Source organism: Chrysochloris asiatica, unplaced genomic scaffold (genome assembly GCF_000296735.1).
Source record: "Chrysochloris asiatica unplaced genomic scaffold, ChrAsi1.0 scaffold00012, whole genome shotgun sequence".
Classification (NCBI taxonomy): domain Eukaryota; kingdom Metazoa; phylum Chordata; class Mammalia; order Afrosoricida; family Chrysochloridae; genus Chrysochloris; species Chrysochloris asiatica.
In genome coordinates, this window is record NW_006408530.1 from 616,561 (window position 1) to 622,815 (window position 6,255).

A 6,255-nucleotide genomic window follows, 5' to 3' on the forward strand; every position below is an offset into this window, starting at 1 on the left:
ATATATATATATATGTTTTCCCTTTAAATAGGCCTTTTTTTTTTTTTTTTAATCTATAAGGAATTCTACCAACTTTTCGGTCTGAAATTGATCTAATATATAATCATGATGTACTGATATGGAAGAAATGAGGATGTAAAAGAGCTGAACAGAAAATTTCAAAGGGCAGATTAAGAAGGCAAAGTCAGGTATTAAAATGAAATCTGCACAGACCTGGAGTTAGAAGACCAAAAGGGAAGAAAATACACAGCATTTCTCTAGCTGAAATACTAAAGAAAAAAATCCAAGACTCGACTTGCAGTATTGAAAGATTCTATGGGCAAAAGAGAATGATGCAGAAAGCATCAAAAGTAGATGGAAGGCATACAACAATTTTAAGTTATGCATCAAAATACCTAAATAAGGAATGGCAATTTGTAAAATTTTAAACATCATACTATATTAGATAAATAGCTTGAATAAAATTACAAAGAAAGCATTAAAAAATATCAGCAGTAAAATCTCTTTGATAATTAAAATGACAGATTAAAAGTAAAAAATAAATATTCCTTTTGGAAAATATTAATTTGCTGTTAATGGTGGTAGAAATTTAGAAATGGATAGTGGTTGCACAACATGATGATCATAATCAATGTCATTGTAATCAGTGTAATCTACATACAAATTGTTAAATCAGCAAATGTTTTGTTATATATATTTTTACCACAATAAAATATTTTTTTAAAAGGGAAAAAAAAAAAAAGAAGAAGAAGATGGAAGGAATACACAGAGTCATTGTACCAAAAAGAAAGGGCTGGTGTTCATTTCATTTCAAAAGGTACCACATAATCCAGAAGTGATGTTACTGAAGGAAGGAGTCCAAGCTGCACTGAAGCCATTGCCAAAAAAACATGGCTCTAGGAACTGATAGAATTGAAATAGTTCAATAAACTGATGCAACACTGGAGACACTCACTCATGTATGCTAAGAAATTTGAAAGACAGCTACCTAGCCAACTGATTGGAAGAGATTCATATTTGTGCCCATTCCAAAGAGAGGTGACTCAAGGGAATGTAGAAATCATTGAATATCATTAATATCACATGCAGGCAAAATTTTGTTGAAGATAATTCAAGAATGGATGTAACAGTACATTAACAGGGAATTGCGAGAAATTCAAACGAGATTCAGAAGAGGACATAAGATGGGAATGTCAAAGCTGATGTCAGATGGATCCTGGCTGAAAGCAGAGAATACATGAAAATATGTTTACTTGTGCTTTATTGACTGTATAAAGGTTTTCAACAAGCTATGAATAACACTGCAAAGAATGGGTATTCCAGGGCACTGAATTGTTCTCACGAGGAATCTGTACATAGACCAAGAGGAGGTCATTTAAACAGAACACGGGATACTGAGTGGTTTAAAATAATGAATGGTGTGAGCCAGGATTGTATTCTTTCACCATACTTTTTCAATTTGTATTCTGAGCAAATAATCTGAGAAGCTGGATTATATGAAGAAGAATGTGGCATCAGGATTGGAAGAAGACTCATTAACAACCTGTGATGTGCAGATGATACATCCTTGCTTGCTGAAAGTGAAGAGGACTTCAAATACTTACTGAAGAAGATCAAAGACTACAGTACGGAATCTACTTCAATGTAAAGAAAACAAAGCTCCTCACCACTGGAGCAAAAAATAGCATCATGATAAATGGAGAGAAGACTGAAGTTGTCAACGACTTCATGTTGCTTGGATCCACTAACAACACTCAAGGAAGCAGCAGTCAAGAAATCAAGCATTGTATTGCATTAGGCATATCAGTTTCACAGACCTTTTTGAAGTGTTCAAGAGAAAAGACATCACTTTGAGAACATAAGTGTGCCTAACCCATGCATGAGGACTCGCAGTGGCCCCATACGATAAGAAGGTCCTCAGTTCGAGCCCACAAGCTGCTCCCACGAAGTTTTAAAACCTCAGAAACCCTATACCGGGTCACTATGAGAAGGAACTGATTCAACAGCACTTAACAACAACAACATACGCATATGAAAGTTGAACAATGAATAAGGCAGACCATAGAAAATTTGATGCATTTGAGTTATGGTGTTGGAAAAAAATACTGACAACACTGTAGACTACCAGAAGAACAAACAAATCTGTGTTGGACGAAGTACAACCAGAATGTTCCTTAGAAGCCAGGGTGACCAGACTTCATCTCTCATACTTCAGACATATTGTCAGGAAGGACTAGTCCCTAGAGAAGGACATCATACGTGATAAAATGGCGAGTCATCCAAAAAGAGGAAGACCCTCCAACAAAATGGACTGGTACAGTGGCAGCAGCAATGAACTCAAACATAGCAACAATTGTGAGAATAGCAAAGATTGGACAGTATTTAGTTCTGCTGTGCATAGGGTCGCTATGAGTACGGACCAATTTGGAAGCTGTTTGAACTACCAAGTCGGCAGTTCAAGCTCACCAGTCACTCCCTGGAAACCCTATGCAGGGTCGCTATGGGTTGCAACCAACTCGATGGCACTTAGCAACAACAACAATGTGGCACTGTAGACTAACGGTTCAAGCTCACCAGCTGCTCCTCGGAAACCCTATACAGGGTCGCTATGGGTCAAAATAGACTTGACAGCACTTAACAATAACAACAATGAATTTTTTAATTGAATTGTATTAGATCAACTGGATTTCTATGAAAAGTTTATTAATTTGGAAGTCAGATTTAATCAGGGTCAGAGGGCTCCAGTTCGTGCACTTTGACTTTTTACACATTCTCTTTCTGGGCCTTGGTTTCTTCATTTGTAACATGGAGATTAAATTTCTATATGATGCGTGGTGGTGGTGGTGATTATGTGCCGTGGAGTCGGTTCCGACTCATAGTGACCCTGTACAGGGTTTCTGGGGCTATAAATCTTATCGGGAGCAGAAAGCCTCAACTTTCTCCCTCAGAACAGCTGGTAGTTTCGAAATGCTGACCATGAGGTTAGCAGCCCGATTTATAACTACTATGCTACCAGAGCTCCTATCCTCCATCTAATAAGAGGAAACAAATACACACATACACATATGAGGGGGGCTTTAAAATTTTCCACACATATGTGGAAAAAATTGAATTAAATATATTAAAATCTCTCCACAAGCTTTTTGAAGCTCCCTTGTATATATGCACATACACACCTTACATACAAAGAACAAATGCCAACACCGAGATTGAAGACACTGACACATGACCATTCAGATGAGGGAAGACGCTTTCCTTTGCAGGTTTCAATTTTGCCCTAACAGATGGATAGGACTTGGACATGAGACTGACAAATGACTAAACCACCAAAGCACTTCACACATCACAAGAATTGATGACATTTTGCACTTGGTACATTTTCTAGAACTATGACTACTTGAGAAATTTCAGACCCAGAAGAAGATATAATTCATGAAAACTAGTAATATGAAAAAGCTCCCTATTCTACTCTGCTAACAGGTCATAACCATGAATATTAAACTCAACTGTTTAAATTGGTTCTTCAGCAAGTATGCTAGATGTGATGGGCATCATACTTGCAGTCTGAGGGTCTCATTCCACTGGCTACATTTTTTTCTCCTGCATCCATTCCTCCCTTAGTTATTTCATCAGCATGCTCTCATCTGTGCCATTATAACAATAATAAAAACATAATAATAATAAACACTTCTATCTAATGCCACATATGCCTCTAAGGTGCCTATAAGTCTTTGCTCTTTCGACTGTCTCAGTTCTTTATCGCTTCTCAACTCACTTCAATTTGGATTTTCATGTACACCACCACTAAAGCCAACTGATGTCTACTATGCTGCAAAATTCAATGAGCACTTGTTATTCCTCAATTTAGCTTGACATCTCAGCAACATTTAACATGACTGGACATCTGGGACACCACTCTCTGAGTTGGACTCTTTTTCTCCCGTCTCTTTTAGCCAATCTGTCTTAGCTTCCTTTGAATGTCCCTCAACTGCGCAATGTTAAACACTGAGTTTCTTCTTAATGTCTGTCCTATTTTTTCTTCTGTTATCTCTCTAAACTCTCTGCCCTGAAAACCACATCTAGTCCCCTATCTTCAAGTGTCTCTTATATTGCAATGACATTGTCTTGCCCCCATGTTTCAGAACACTGACATCAAACTACCTACTTGGCACCTCCACTCACAGACATAGATCTCAAAATTGAACTGATCACTTTACCCTCTCATACCTTTTTCTCTGTCAGTGTTCCCCATCTCAATAAGAGTGCTACCTTCTATATTATAAGAAAAAAATATTTCAAATATATCTACTAAATAATCTCAACTATAAACCTGAAAACTCAACCACAAAACGAAAAACATAAACTGAAAACAGATTAGAAAATACGACAAAATATAAAAGTTGTTGGTTATTATAGTTAAGTGTTTGTGCCAGACAAGTTGAAGCATCCTTGAAAATTCCTGCTGCCTTACATTCCATATCTGATTAACACCTGAATCCTATGAGTTTCACCTCCAAAATAATTCTCACATCAAATTACTTCCCCGCTGTCACCTCTTAAGTCAAGGTGTCATCTCTCTCCTGTTCCAATGTAATATCCTCCAAAAGTTCTCCACATATTTACCCTGTCCACCCTCCCAAGTCATTCTCTGTGCTGCAGTTCTTTTTAAAAGGACTACTCCTGGTGTGGCACTGTAGGATAAGCACTGGGCTACTAACCACAAAGTCGGTGGTTCCAATCCACCAGCTGCTCCACAAAAACCCTATACAGGGTCGCTATGAGTTAGAACCAATTCGACAGCACTTAACAACAATAACTACAATCCTTTTAAAGCTCAAATCATGCCATTTCCTTGTGTAAAAACCATTCAAGCTTCCAACTTCATGTCATGTGTTGCTCAATATCCAAAATATCTGTGAAATACAACGTTATGTTATTTGACAATGTTAGGGAAATGCCTAAATAGCAAGCAATAGCATTTTGTGTCATTTCCAAATTGATGCTTCCCCTTTGTCTTTTGGGGCTGCTATCACTAACACGGGTTTTGCTACGTTTGGGAACCATGATTAACATCACAATAATATTTTCTAAAGAAAATTAACACTACAACACTCAAGAGACGAATGATATACAAGTTTTGATGTTGCTGCCTAGGAGTCAAAACATACACTGCTATGCAGTAAACTATTATTTGTAAATAGGGAAAGTTCACATTAAAATAACGATAGCAAAGTACAATATAGTACACACATAAACAAGTACCATAGCTTTAATTATGACTATCAAGACATGTATTTTAGGCTACATATGTACTACACCATTACTATACTTTTTAGAGATAAACATGCATCATATATTAGTTCCTTGTGTGTGCTACATGTGCATGATATTTCTGTGTGCACATAATGTGCAAAAACTATGGTGTATGCCTGATACTGCAATTGTTTTATATACAAGAGACATGAGGTGCACATGTTGCAAGCAGGAAGCGGTTGCATTTGTTATGTTCAGTTACATTCACTACATTCCATTCTCTGATCGAGATGTCTAAACTGTTACAGCCTTAAGGATCCCTGGCAGTGTGGTGGGTTAACACTAGGTTGCTAATCACAAGATAGGTGTAAGAGACCATCAATAGCTCCTTGGGAGAAAAATGAAGCTATCTGCTCTCATAAAGATTAACAGCTTCAGAAATCCTATGGAGAAATTCTACTTTGTACTATAGGGTTGCTGTGAGTAGAAATCAAACGGACACCAGCGGGTTCAATTGTTGGTATTGTAAACCATAAGCGTTCACTGTTTTACATACAGCAAGATACTTCCGAATGGACATTTTACAGCACATGACTATAATCTACTTTAAAGGTAAGCATCTTTATTCTCGTTTCTAACTCCTCCAAGTCTTTAAGAGTGGCTAAAATAAACAAAACAGACAATGCCAAGTGCTGGTGAAAATTCAGCACAATCTAAACTCTCTTGCATCACTGGTAGAAATACAAAATGGTACAGTCATATTGCAGAACAGTTTGGTATTTTCTGATAAAGATAAGTATTCACGTAACTTTCAACCCAGCAATCATCCCTCCTAGTAATCATCCAAAGAAATGAAATCCTGCATTCATGCTAACACCTGTAAGCAAATGTCTACACTGGTTCCATTTATTCAGAATTGCCCTAAACTGTAAAGTTTTTTAAGTGAGTGAGGAACCTTTTAGGGTAGAAAAATGGCCCATTTCTTGATTGTGAGGTGGTCGC